Source organism: Carassius gibelio, chromosome A19 (assembly GCF_023724105.1).
Source record: "Carassius gibelio isolate Cgi1373 ecotype wild population from Czech Republic chromosome A19, carGib1.2-hapl.c, whole genome shotgun sequence".
NCBI lineage: Eukaryota > Metazoa > Chordata > Actinopteri > Cypriniformes > Cyprinidae > Carassius > Carassius gibelio.
In genome coordinates this window covers 539,400-554,067 of record NC_068389.1, presented here as the reverse complement: position 1 = coordinate 554,067, position 14,668 = coordinate 539,400, and the positions used below count along the sequence as shown (strand labels likewise).

Genomic DNA, 14,668 nt, shown 5'->3' with positions numbered 1-14,668 from the left:
TTGAAGTTTCTTAACCACATATCATTTGAATTTGGTTTTTTAAAAATCTCTTCCCTTAAAACATGATAAAACATTTTCACATTCCCTAAACTAAACCCTATTCTTTTATTTTGATTAACAAAATACACGTCAGTCTTTCCTTCCTCTTTTTCTTCCTTCTGTATTTCATTTATCCACGCTTTTGGTATTGCACTTTTCATTTCTTTATATTGCTTCTTTACATTGTTTATGTCATACTCTTCTTTGGCTTCTTCCAACTCATCAATAATTACTTGCACTGGTAAAAAACCCTCTCTTATCTCATACATAATATCCCTTAGTCTTGCAATCCCAACCTCCCACCATTTTTAAAAAAAATATTTCTTTCCCACTTTTCACAATATGCTTATTAAAAAACAATGGTTGGTTTAAAATCTCTTTCCTTCCTCCAGGTATAAAATCAACCTTTGAGAGAAAAAAAACCCAAGCTTTTAAAACTTCTTTATAAAAATCTGGTATTCTTTCAAACATCCATGCTTTCATTTTCATCCATAAAACACTGTCCCCTAGTTTCACATTACCACATTTGTCCAAATAGTATTTCATTGTATCTTTCCATTCTCCTTTTTCTTGATCATCTATATACTTTTTCACAACTTTAATTTTCATACTTTTCTTTTTTTAATTCTACATCAGATAATCCCATTCCTCCTTTATCAGCCTGTCCTATCAGAGTGTTATAAGCAACTCTTGGGGGTTTCTTCTCCCAAATAAAATCTAAAACACATCTTTTTATTCTTACTTCCACCCATCTTGGCATTGCGCTCACCATTAAAATATACCACATTTTGGATAACATTAAAGCATTAACCACTAAAATTTTCCCTTTCAAACTTAAAAATCTTCCCCTCCAAAAAATTAATCTCCTTTCCATTTCCCCCAACAACTTTTCAAACATTCTTTCTCTTGCCCCTTTCTCATCTTTTCCTAAAGTCACACCCAAAATTTTTGTTTCCTTCACCTCCTCAAAATTAAAAACTCCTCCTAAATTTGGTACCTTTCCAAACTTCATGTACACAGTTTTTTCTCCATTAACTCTTGCACCTGTACCTTTACCATACCTGGTATGCAGAGAGTGGACATCCTTGCCTTATTGATCTTGTTATTCTAAAAGGTTCTGTTAAGAAACCATTACACGTCACTCTCGTCATTACGTTATTATATAACATTTTTATCCATTCCTTAAAATTCTTTCCAAAACCAAAACGTTCTAAAATTGCAAATAAAAAATCATGTTCTACCCTATCAAAAGCCTTTTCAAAATCTAAATTAACAACATATCCATCCTTCTGTGTTTCATTTAAATAGCTTATTATGTCTCTTACACCACTCGTTATATCAGCAATATCTCTCCCTCTTACACCATATGCCTGATTAGTCACTATAATTTTGGGTAAAATATTTTTCATTCTATTTGCAAGAATTTTAGATAGTATTTTTAAATCTGTGTTTAACATTGTTATTGGTCTAAAATTACTCAAATTATTTTTACTTCCTTTCCTTTTATAAATTAATTTCATCAACCCTATACTCATCCTCTGATCCAATTCTCTTTTATCAAAAATCTCCTTATATACTTCCTTTAAAATCCCACTTATCTTCTCTTTAAAAACTTTATAAAATTCATTTACTATCCCATCTGTCCCCGGGCTTTTGTTTCCTTTTAAACTATTGATAGCTTGTACAATTTCCTCTTCACTAATTTCTTTATCACATTCCTTTTTATCTTCTCTACTTACTTTAGCTGTAACACTCTCTAATAACTGAATTTTGGCTTTTTCGTCAATTCCTTTTGTTTCAAAAAGCCCCTCATAATAGTCTTTCACCTCTGTTAAAATTCCACTTATGTCTTTGACTATTTCTCCTTTTTTATTTTTTAATTCTTTTATTAACTTTGCTTTGCCTCTACTTTTTTCCAAATTAAAGAAAAATTTTGTACATTTTTCTCCTGCAATTGTATTTTTTGCCTTACTCCTTATAATAGCTCCTTTACACTTTTCTTCCTCAATTTTCCGTAACTCTTCCTCCAAAAGTATTATCTGTTTTATATTTACTTCACTTTTATTTGTCTCTTTTCTGAGTTTTTTCCTTATTTCCAGCTCCTTTGCTTTTTTAACTTTCTGTACCAATTTGCTATGGTTTATAGAATATCTTCTTATTTCATATTTTACATTTTGCCACCATAATCGTTTATCTTCAAAGTACATTCCGTCCTCTTTTTCTTTGTCTAATATTTCCTCAATTCCTATTCTATAACTTTCACTTGTCAACATTTCTGAATTTAGTATCCACACTCCAGGCCCTTTTTTTTCTTTACTAAAGTCAATATTCCATAAAAGCATTTTGTGATCACTCAAACTGGTATCCTTATAACAAATGTCCCCCAGAAAAAATTCCATATCCCTTTCACTTAAAATAAAATCGATTCTTGTCTGACACATAAAATTCCCAACCAGTTGTCTTCTGGAAAATTCTCTTTTCCTTTCATGGTTTTCCCTCCAAACATCTATCAAATTTCTTTCCTCCATCATTTCTTTTGACTCTTTCCTTCCCATATCTGTTCTAAAAACCATCCCATCTGCCATGTCCATCTTACTAAAAACAGTATTAAAATCCCCAACTAAAATAACGTTTTTATATGTCTTTATTAAAATCCTTAATCCCTCAAAAAAATGTTTTTTTTCCTCCCTCTTGGGTGGGTGCATGCAAATTAATTACCACAAATTCATGATCATCTTTCTTAATATTAATCCCAACACATTTGCCTTTTTTGTCATTATAGACTTCATATGAATCAATTTCAACATTTTCCTTTATTAAAATGGCTACCCCCCTTCCTATCCTTCCATCACCATTATTATAAAACATTTGTCCTTTCCATCTCTTTTTCACATCCTCAATCATTTCGTCTTTCCAGTTTGTTTCTTGTAAAATTATCACATCCTGCTTTTTGCATAGTTCTTTTACCATCTCAAATTTCTTTACACTCATTAAACCTCTTGCATTTAAACTCACAATGTTTAAAACCATACCAATAAAAAATAAGCATTTAAAACCATTCATCTTCAGTCTCTCTCACAATCTTGTTCTTGTATCAATCCCAACTTCTTTTTATCTATTTCAATCATCTTTTTCTTTCTAGCAACATTAAGATTTGGCTTTACCTTCATTGATTTTCTTCTTATCATTTTTCCAACCTTTTCTCTTTCTTTCCTTGCCTCCTGTTGTTCCATATCCAGTTCCTCCACCTCGTCGCTCTCCTCTTCATCATTTACTTCCTTGTCATTTGCACCATTCTGTTCGGTTTCTCCATCTTCTCCCTCCTCTGTATCGTCCTCCATTCTGTTTACTTCTCCATCCTGGTGACTTTGGTCCTTCAACTTCTGATTTTCCATATATTCTATTTGCTTTTGTTGTTTGTTTTCCATTGGTTCAAAAGTCTCTGTGGTTTCTGCAATCTCATCTTGCACCTACCTGTCCATACTTCGTTGCTCCTCTGATTGCTTCTCGTTACCTTCCATCCAGCATTCACATATATTAAGAGGTTTGCCACAGTCTGGACATTCAATTGCTGTACAGTCTCTTGAGAAATGTCCTTGATCATTGCATTTAAAACATCTGAACTCAGGACAGTCTTTGATGATATGTTCTGGACTTAAACACAATCTACAAGTTTTGACCTGCCTACTGTGTATTATCCTGAAGTACTGTGAGCCTTCAGTTGTCTCAAACCTTGTACTATATGGCAATGATGCCACCTCCTTTGGGAACTTAACCTTAACAAATCTTGTCCCATCCTCTATCTCCGTTCCTGGGTAAAACCTCCTCCTTATCTCTGTTATGGGAGTAACTCCCCATCCTTCCAATTTCGAGGTTATGTCATCATCATCTAAATACACAGGCAGATGCATGAACGAGACTACATATTCTCTGTCCTGGAGTTTTTTAACATCACATATTTGTCCTTTAATTTGCAAACCATTTAACAGTCCATCACAAGCTTCCTCCGTTTCAAAAGTCACTTCATATTGTTTATTAGTCTTTGGTCTTACCGCAAGAATTTTTTCCACGCTCACTTTTTCCTTTATTGCTCTAATAATGTCCTGCGCTCCTCCATTAAGCACTTTACTGATGTCAATTATTGCTGTAGCTTCTTTTGAATAGATCCTTTGTTTCTTCATTTCTTTCGCCATCATCCCTTCTCCTTGTCTTAATCCTTTGCCTTGGTCAATTGCATTAGCTTGTTTCAAATTTGTTGCAAGTTGTGAAACAAGCAGTTGATCCATTTCACTCATTATGAATAAAAAATAAAAAATTAAACCACTCCCCAGACAGCATGAAGCTGCTGGTTCGTGGTTTAAAACTTATTAAATAGATAAAGAAAAACTCCTCTTACAATTAATTCTAACTATAAAAAATAATAAACAAACAAACAATACAAGAGTTAGCTTCCGTCCTTTCTACACACACTTGCACTTCCTGGATTGTACCACTACAATGAACAGGGTTGCACAGGTTGGTATGGCCATAAGCGAAGACTGCTGCAAAGAGAAGGCTATTTAAAGATCAGCCAATCTACTCGCCAGTACATTATAAAAGTAGGAAAGAAACCCCAAAAGCTTAAAGCACCTGGTATTCCTAGGCGGTCTCTCATCCAAGTACTAACCTGGCCCAAACCTGCTTATATTCAGAGATCGGGCATTGACTCTATTTTTGGCCAAATTTATTATATACTAAGTGAAAAAATTCCAAAAGCTTAAAGCACCTGGTATTCCTTGGCGGTCTATCATTCAAGTACTAACCAGACCTTAACTTGCTAAGATTCAGAGATCGGGCATTGACTCTTTTTTTTTTTTTTTTTTGCAAGATTATTATATAATTCGTGAAAAATATCCAAAAATTTAAAGCACCTGGTATTCCCAGGCAGTCTCCCATCCATGTACTAACCTGGCCCAAACCTGCTTATATTCAGAGATCGGGCATTGACTCTATTTTTTGGCAAAATTATTATATACTAAGTGAAAAATTTCCAAAAAGCTTACAGTACCTGGTATTCCCAGGCGGTTTCCCATCCAAGTACTAACCAGTCCCAAACCTGCTTAACTTCCTAGATCAGACAAGATCGGGCATAGCCAGGCTTGTATGGCCGTAAGCGAAGACTGCTGCAAAGAGAAGGCTATTTAAAGATCAGCCAATCTACTTGCCAGTACATTATATAAGTAGGAAAGAAAACCCAAAAGCTTAAAGCACCTGGTATTCCTTGGCGGTCTCTCATCCAAGTACTAACTAGTCCTAAACCTGCTAAAATTCAGAGATCGGGCATTGACTCTTTTTTTTTTTTTGCAAGATTATTATATAATTTGTGAAAAATATCCAAAAATGTAAAGCACCTGGTATTCCCAGGCAGTCTCCCATCCATGTGCTAACCTGGCCCAAACCTGCTTATATTCAGAGATCGGGCATTGACTCTATTTTTTGGCAAAATTATTATATACTAAGTGAAAAATTTCCAAAAAGCTTACAGTACCTGGTATTCCCAGGCGGTCTCCCATCCAAGTACTAACCAGTCCCAAACCTGCTTAACTTCCTAGATCAGACGAGATCGGGCATAGCCAGGCTGGTATGGCCGTAAGCGAAGACTGCTGCAAAGAGAAGGCTATTTAAAGATCAGCCAATCTACTCGCCAGTACATTATATAAGTAGGAAAGAAAACCCAAAAGCTTAAAGTACCTGGTATTCCTTGGCGGTCTCTCATCCAAGTACTAACTAGACCTAAACCTGCTAAAATTCAGAGATCGGGCATTGACTCTTTTTTTTTTTTTTTTGCAAGATTATTATATAATTTGTGAAAAATATCCAAAAATGTAAAGCACCTGGTATTCCCAGGCAGTCTCCCATCCATGTACTAACCTGGCCCAAACCTGCTTATATTCAGAGATCGGGCATTGACTCTATTTTTTGCCAAATTTATTATATACTAAGTGAAAAAATTCCAAAAGCTTAAAGCACCTGGTATTCCTTGGCGGTCTCTCATCCAAGTACTAACCAGACCTAAACCTGCTAAGATTCAGAGATCGGGCATTGACTCTTTTTTTTTTTTTTTTTTTTTGCAAGACAATTATATGATTCGTGAAAAATATCCAAACATTTAAAGCACCTGGTATTCCCAGGCAGTCTCCCATCCATGTACTAACCTGGCCCAAACCTGCTTATATTCAGAGATCGGGCATTGACTCTATTTTTTGGCAAAATTATTATATACTAAGTGAAAAATTTCCAAAAAGCTTACAGTACCTGGTATTCCCAGGCGGTCTCCCATCCAAGTACTAACCAGTCCCAAACCTGCTTAACTTCCTAGATCAGACAAGATCGGGCATAGCCAGGCTTGTATGGCCGTAAGCGAAGACTGCTGCAAAGAGAAGGCTATTTAACCCCTTACTAGTAACCCCCCTTTTTTGGCATGGAGACCGAAATTACATACCCAAAATAAAAAGGTTTCTGCTCATGATTCTTTCTGACTAGATACATAATCAACCTTTGTTCACAAAGCTGACACTTTAAAGTTTACTGTTCAGGAATCAGAATCACTCAGACTGTTATGATAATAGAGATATATAAGCTCAAACATAAAAACAAAAATAAAAATATTACAAACATATGTTTTAAATGTATTTTAAAAAATGTTGATGTAGGACATGAGTTTGAAAACACAGTGTAGCTAAGGCCACAAGTCTTCCAAGACTTCATAAAAAATTTCATAATCGAATCTGTAAAACTGTGAATTTTATGAAATATTTTCTAAGGCCATGTCATGTGTGTTTTTAGAGAAGGCTAATCAGATTGATTTATGGCACTTGTCATCTCTGTAAGATCTCACATGTAAACTCTCCTGTGCTCTTTGTGTATGTTTCACTGTTGAAAACTGCCCGAATCATGATTGTAATTGTTCTCACCAAACGGTTCTTTCACACCTCCGCCAAGTATGACACATTATCCGCATTATTCTTTTATCATTATTCTTTTGTTTTTATTCCACCTTTATTAGCCTTGATTGTGGTTTTTCAGGCTTTACAAAGCAACAAAGCAGCGATCTCACTTCAGTCTCTCTTTGCATTTAGCCCTTATTTATCAAAAGTCTTACTATAAAAATACAACAAAACATTTTCTTACGACCTTACGTGAATTATTGAGACAAAAATGCATTATGAAGAAGAAAAGCACCTGCTATTAGTAGCATTGGTGCTAACGTTAGCATCAAGCTACATCAGACAATTTATGAAATTATTAGTACACTTTTACTCAAAACTCACTTTAAACCCCGATCGAGTGTTTATAATAACTTCCTTTAGCGATCAGGGGTGGAATTTGGTCGTTTACTGTTGTAAAAATATGTTATTTGTAGCCTTTTTCATCGCTGCACAAGTTAGCATTTCCCATGTACATTTTCGATTTTTTTTTATAAAAACGCCCCAGATCTCAAGAAAATCTCATACCAAGCTTTACTATCGTAATCGCGGGTTTATTATTCGGATATTTTGTGTGTACAGAGGTGTTTCAGTGTTGTTTTGGCCAGATAACTACCAGGAAGTGTGCAGGAAGCATGTGACACGATGGGGCGGTGTCCAGATATGAAACTCTAAGATTGATGTTTGAAAGACCCAATCAGAGTCTGAGTCACACACCACACGAGCTGTGACTACTGCACGCACACACAGATCGCTGGGAGAGGGTGTTTATCATCTGATCGCGTAAATCCGTGGAAAATGAATAGAAATGACGATTCTGTCTGAAGAAATATGAAGTAAACATCAGTAAATATATCCATATATCTGCGCTGATATGCATCTTTGGTCTAAAAATCCTTATTGACGCTGTTCAGTGAGTCTTTGTGAACACAAATAAACCGCTCTTGATGTGACTGAATACGAGTGAGTTGTGAATTTCTATTCAAAATGTGGCATAATACGGATTTATTATTTTGCACTCCTGACATAAATCACTAAATATCTGTCACTGCAACAATGTTTTATCAAAATATTGGTCAAATATCGAAGCTTGAGTCTTTAAACTTTCCATTGATGCACAGTTTGTCCAGATGAAGTAAGACAGTGATGTTTAATGTGCTGTGAAAGTGAAACAATAATAAACAATAATAAACTGGGGCCGTCAGCGATGTTTGCACGTAGAGGGGTTAAAGATCAGCCAATCTACTTGCCAGTACATTATATAAGTAGGAAAGAAAACCCAAAATCTTAAAGCACCTGGTATTCCTTGGCGGTCTCTCATCCAAGTACTAACTAGACCTAAACCTGCTAAAATTCAGAGATCCGGCATTGACTCTTTTTTTTTTTTTTTTTTTGCAAGATTATTATATAATTCGTGAAAAATATCCAAAAATTTAAAGCACCTGGTATTCCCAGGCAGTCTCCCATCCATGTACTAACCTGGCCCAAAACCTGCTTATATTCAGAGATCGGGCATTGACTCTATTTTTTGGCAAAATTATTATATACTAAGTGAAAAATGTCCAAAAAGCTTACAGTACCTGCTATTCCCAGGCGGTCTCCCATCCATGTACTAACCTGACCCAAACCTGCTTATATTCAGAGATCGGGCATTGACTGTTTTTTTTTTGGCAAAATTATTATATACTAAGTGAAAAATTTCCAAAAAGCTTACAGCACCTGGTATTCCAAAGCTATCTCCCATCCAAATACTAACCAGGCCCAAACCTGCTTAGCTTCCGAGATCAGACAAGATCGGGCATAGCCAGACTGGTATGGCCGTAAGCGAAGACTGCTGCAAAGAGAAGGCTATTTAAAGATCAGCCAATCTACTCGCCAGTACATTATATAAGTAGGAAAGAAAACCCCAAAGCTTAAAGCACCTAGTGTTCATAGGTGGTCTCTCATCCAAGTACTAACCAGACCTAAACCTGTTAAAATTTAGAGATCGGGCATTGACTCTATTTTTTGCCAAATTTATTATATACTAAGTGAAAAAATTCCAAAAGCTTTAAGCACCTGGTACTCCTAGGCGGTCTTTCAATCAAGTATTAACCAGACCTAAACCTGCTAAGATTCAGAGATCGGGCATTGACTCTTTTTTTTTTTTTTTTGCAAGATTATTATATAATTCGTGAAAAATATCCAAAAATTTAAAGCACCTGGTATTCCCAGGCAGTCTCCCATACATGTACTAACCTGGTCCAAACCTGCTTATATTCAGAGATCGGCATTGACTCTATTTTTTGCCAAATTTATTATATACTAAGTAAAAAAATTCCAAAAGCTTTAAGCACCTGGTATTCCTTGGCGGTCTTTCAACCAAGTACTAACCAGACCTAAACCTGCTAAGATTCAGAGATCGGGCATTGACTCTTTTTTTTGTTTGTTTTTATTTGTTTGCAAGATTATTATATAATTCGTGAAAAATATCAAAAAATTTAAAGCACCTGGTATTCCCAGGCAGTCTCCCATCCATGTACTAACCTGGCCCAAACCTGCTTATATTCAGAAATCGGGCATTGACTGTATTTTTTGGCAAAATTATTATATACTAAGTGAAAAATTTCCAAAAAGCTTACAGCACCTGGTATTCCAAAGCGGTCTCCCATCCAAATACTAACCAGGCCAAAACCTGCTTAGCTTCCGAGATCAGACAAGATCGGGCATAGCCAGACTGGTATGGCCGTAAGCGAAGACTGCTGCAAAGAGAAGGCTATTTAAAGATCAGCCAAGCTACCCGCCAGTACATTATATAAGTAGGAAAGAAAACCCCAAAGCTTAAAGCACCTAGTGTTCATAGGTGGTCTCTCATCCAAGTACTAACCAGACCTAAACCTGTTAAAATTTAGAGATCGGGCATTGACTCTTTTTTTTATTTTATTTTATTTTTTGCAAGTTTATTATATAATTCGTGAAAAATATCCAAAAATTTAAAGCACCTGGTATTCCCAGGCAGTCTCCCATCCATGTGCTAACCTGGTCCAAACCTGCTTATATTCAGAGATCGGGCATTGACTCTATTTTTTGCCAAATTTATTATATAGTAAGTGAAAAAATTCCAAAAGCTTTAAGCATCTGGTATTCCTAGGTGGTCTTTCAACCAAGTACTAACCAGACCTAAACTTGCTAAGATTCAGAGATCGGGCATTGACTATTTTTGTAAGATTATTATATAATTCGTGAAAAATATCCAAAAATTTAAAGCACCTGGTATTCCCAGGCAGTCTCCCATCCATGTACTAACCTGGCCCAAACCTGCTTATATTGACTCTATTTTTTGGCAAAATTATTATATACTAAGTGAAAAAATTCCAAAAGCTTTAAGCACCTAGTTTTCCTAGGCGGTCTTTCAACCAAGTACTAACCAGACCTAAACCTGCTAAGATTCAGAGATCGGGCATTGACTCTTTTTTTTTTTTTTTTTGCAAGATTATTAAATAATTCGTGAAAAATGTCCAAAAATTTAAAGCACCTGGTATTCCCAGGCAGTCTCCCATCCATGTACTAACCTGGCCCAAACCTGCTTATATTCAGATATCTATATTCATTGACTCTATTTTTTGGCAAAAATATTATATACTAAGTGAAAAATTTCCAAAAAGCTTACAGCACCTGGTATTCCAAGGCGGTCTCCCATCCAAATACTAAAAAGGGCCAAACCTGCTTAGCTTCCGAGATCAGACGAGATCGGGCATAGCCAGGCTGGTATGGCTGTAAGCAAAGACTGCTGCAAAGAGAAGGCTATTTAAAGATCAGCCAATCTACTCACCAGTACATTATATAAGTAGGAAAGAAAACCAAAAGGCTGTCTCCCATCCAAGTACTAACCAGGCCCAAACCTGCTTAGCTTCCAAGATCAGACAAGAACGGGCATAGCCAGGCTGGTATGGCCGTAAGCAAATACTGCTACAAAGAGAAGGCTATTTAAAGATCAGCCAATCTACTCGCCAGTACATTATATATGTAGGAAAGAAAACCCAAAAGCTTAAAGCACCTTGTATTCCTAGGCGGTCTCTCATCCAAGTACTAACCAGAATAACCTGCTAAAATTTAGAGATCGGGCATTGACTCTATTTCTTGCCAAATTTATTATATACTAAGTGAAAAATGTCCAAAAAGCTTACAGTACCTGGTATTCCCAGGCGGTCTCCCATCCAAGTACTAACCAGGTCCAAACCTGCTTAGCTTCCGAGATCAGACGAGATCAGGCATAGCCAGGCTGGTATGGACGTAAGCGAAGACTGCTGCAAAGAGAATGCTATTTAAAGATCAGCCAATCTACTCGCCAGTACATTATATATGTAGGAAAGAAAACCCAAAAGCTTAAAGCACCTGGTATTCCCAGGCAGTGTCCCATCCATGTATTAACCTGGCCCAAACCTGCTTATATTCAGAGATCGGGCATTGACTCTATTTTTTGGCAAAATTATTATATACGAAGTGAAAAATGTCCAAAAAGCTTACAGTACCTGGTATTCCCAGGGCATCTCTCATCCAAGTACTAAGCAGGCCCAAACCTGCTTAACTTCCGAGATCAGACGAGATCGGGCATAGCCAGGCTGGTATGGCCGTAAGCGAAGACTGCTGCAAAGAGAAGGCTATTTAAAGATCAGCCAATCTACTCGCCAGTACATTATATAAGTAGGAAAGAAAACCCAAAAGCTTAAAGCACCTGGTATTCCTTGGCAGTCTCTCATCCAAGTACTAACTAGTCCTAAACCTGCTAAAATTCAGAGATTGGGCATTGACTTTTTTTTTTTTTTTTTGCAAGATTATTATATAATTCGTGAAAAATATTCAAAAATTTAAAGCACCTGGTATTCCCAGGCAGTCTCCCATCCATGTACTAACCTGGCCCAAACCTGCTTATATTCAGAGATCGGGCATTGACTCTATTTTTGGCCAAATTTATTATATACTAAGTGAAAAAATGCCAAAAGCTTAAAGCACCTGGTATTCCTTGGCGGTCTCTCATTCAAGTACTAACCAGACCTTAACCTGCTAAGATTCAGAGATCGGGCATTGACTCTTTTTTTTTTTTTTTTTTTTGCAAGATTATTATATAATTCGTGAAACATATCAAAAAATTTAAAGCACCTGGTATTCCCAGGCAGTCTCCCATCCATGTACTAACCTGGCCCAAACCTGCTTATATTCAGAGATCTATATTCATTGACTCTATTTTTTGGCAAAATTATTATATAATAAGTGAAAAATTTCCAAAAAGCTTACAGCACCTGGTATTCCAAGGCGGTCTCCCATCCAAATACTAACCAGGGCCAAACCTGCTTAGCTTCCGAGATCAGACGAGATCAGGCATAGCCAGGCTGGTATGGCCGTAAGCGAAGACTGCTGCAAAGAGAAGGCTATTTAAAGATCAGCCAATCTACTCACCAGTACATTATATAAGTAGGAAAGAAAACCAAAAGGCGGTCTCCCATCCATGTACTAACCTGGCACAAACCTGCTTATATTCAGAGATCGGGCATTGACTCTATTTTCTGCCAAATTTATTATATACTAAGTGAAAAAATTCCAAAAGCTTTAAGCACCTAGTATTCCTAGGCGGTCTTTCAATCAAGTACTAACCAGACCTTAACCTGCTAAGATTCAGAGATCGGGCATTGACTCTTTTTTTTTTTTTTTTTTTTTGCAAGATTATTATATAATTCGTGAAAAATATACAAACATTTAAAGCACCTGGTATTCCCAGGCAGTCTCCCATCCATGTACTAACCTGGCCCAAACCTGCTTATATTCAGAGATCGGGCATTGACTCTATTCTTCTTCTTCTTTTCATTTTTTGGCAGATTGCAACCATGACTTTTAAAGGTGCATACCGCCACCTACTGTATCAGAGTATGTAACATGAGCTATATCCATTGGTACTACTTTATATCAAAAAAAAAAAAAAAAAAAAAAAAAAAAAGAAAAAAAAAAAAAGAAAGAAACAAACAAAAAAAAAAAAACACACACAAAATAAAAATTCTATATCCTATTGTATATCCCTATATTTTTTTAGATATTGTATAACTGCTTTCTGTGTATCCTTTACCCCATCTCCTGTTGTGCCTAATAAACCTTCAAGGTTCCACTTCCTTCCTGTCTGACTTATCTTTTGTTTTAGCCTCATCCTCTCATCTCTATATTTCTTACAATATAGCAATACATGCTCTACATCTTCCTTGGACCTACATTCCAAACATTCATCTGATGGACTTTTGCCCATTAAAAACAGTGTTTTATTTAACCCTGTGTGATCAAACCTTAGCCTGGTTAAAACACTCTCCTCTCTTCTGTTACTTCTATTCACACCCTGAGCATTAATAGATTTTTGCAAGCTGTAATATTTCCTTCCACTTTTATCCACATCCCACCTATCCTGCCATTTCTTCAACATTTCTTTTTTAATTATCGCCTTAGCTTCTCCTTTTCCAAGAGGTATATTTATGACATTGTTCATCTTAGTTGATTTTTTTGCTATATTGTCTGCTCCCTCATTCCCTTGTACACCTGTGTGGGCAGGTACCCAGCAGAATCTCACATCTATCCGTAGTCTCTGTAATCTAAATAAACTTTGTTGAATTTCTAGCATTAGATCTTCTCTATTAGATTTCATATTTTGAATACTATAAAGAGCTGCTACAGAGTCAACACAACACACCACTCTGTCTGGTTTTACTTCCTCAACCCACTGCAGTCCTACAATAATCGCCATCATCTCTGCCGTGTACACTGATGCCTGATCGGGTAATCTTTTCCCAATGCTTATATTCATTGTTGGTATATATATTCCTATTCCTACCTTGTCCTCTTCATCTTTAGATCCGTCTGTATACATATCTAAATAACTGTAATATTTGTTCCTTATGTACTGACTTGCCAAATGTCCTTTCCTACTCTCTTCCCATTCATTTTTTAATTCCAATATATTTAAGTCTATCTCAGTTCTTGGAAATAACCAAATAGGGATATTACTGATAGGTGTAGGGGAGTTAAACCATATATTATTTACTCTATATTCCTCTGATTTAGTCTTTATTACCCATCCAAAACCATTACCTTTAAAAGAACTATACTCCCAACATTCCTGAATAATGCTCTTAGCATGGTTTTCAAACCCACATCCACTTAAGCGACTCCAGTATGTAAGCATGATTTTATCTCTTCTCAGGTCTGAGGGCACTTCTCCTAACTCAACCTGTATTGCTTTAATTGGTGTTGATCTCATTACACCTGCACAGATCCTCAATGCTTTATTACTAACTCTATCTAACTTCAATAAATGGGTTTTAGCTGCTGCTCCATAAACATAACATCCATAATCAATTGTTGCCCTCATTAGAGCCCTATAAATATACATTAATGATTGTTTATTTGCTCCCCAATCTTTCCCCACTACCGCTCTCATTAAATTTATGACTTTCTTGCATTTTGATTCCACCTTTTCAATGTGTGTTTTCCATGTTCCCTTTTGATCTAACCAAATACCAAGATATTTAAAATGATCTACTGTTTCCATATTGTGGCCATATAACTGTAGCTTCTGTTTATCTATCCCTTTCTTCCTGGTAAATATCATATGACAAGACTTACTTGTAGAAAGCTTAAATCCCCAATTA

The 14,668-nt window shown here is 36.1% G+C and overlaps 4 non-coding genes and 5 pseudogenes across 4 annotated transcripts; all 9 read right to left on the bottom strand.

Annotated features, from left to right (window-relative positions):
• Positions 1–5,074: 5,074 nt before the first annotated feature.
• LOC127937179 (uncharacterized) lies at positions 5,075–5,193 on the bottom strand (annotated as a pseudogene).
• A 361-nt stretch (positions 5,194–5,554) lies between these two features.
• Positions 5,555–5,673, bottom strand: LOC127937784 (5S ribosomal RNA). The gene has a single exon (XR_008148563.1). It is a non-coding gene; the product is annotated as a 5S ribosomal RNA (ribosomal RNA).
• A 648-nt stretch (positions 5,674–6,321) lies between these two features.
• LOC127936864 (uncharacterized) lies at positions 6,322–6,440 on the bottom strand (annotated as a pseudogene).
• A 2,271-nt stretch (positions 6,441–8,711) lies between these two features.
• Positions 8,712–8,830, bottom strand: LOC127936774 (uncharacterized; annotated as a pseudogene).
• A 788-nt stretch (positions 8,831–9,618) lies between these two features.
• LOC127935945 (uncharacterized) lies at positions 9,619–9,737 on the bottom strand (annotated as a pseudogene).
• A 909-nt stretch (positions 9,738–10,646) lies between these two features.
• Positions 10,647–10,765, bottom strand: LOC127935968 (uncharacterized; annotated as a pseudogene).
• Positions 10,766–11,163: 398 nt separating this feature from the next.
• Positions 11,164–11,282, bottom strand: LOC127935952 (5S ribosomal RNA). Its single transcript, XR_008148206.1, has one exon. It is a non-coding gene; the product is annotated as a 5S ribosomal RNA (ribosomal RNA).
• Positions 11,283–11,503: 221 nt separating this feature from the next.
• On the bottom strand, positions 11,504–11,622 carry LOC127936011 (5S ribosomal RNA). Its single transcript, XR_008148212.1, has one exon. It is a non-coding gene; the product is annotated as a 5S ribosomal RNA (ribosomal RNA).
• A 649-nt stretch (positions 11,623–12,271) lies between these two features.
• LOC127936233 (5S ribosomal RNA) lies at positions 12,272–12,390 on the bottom strand. The gene has a single exon (XR_008148233.1). It is a non-coding gene; the product is annotated as a 5S ribosomal RNA (ribosomal RNA).
• Between the last annotated feature and the right edge of the window lie 2,278 nt (positions 12,391–14,668).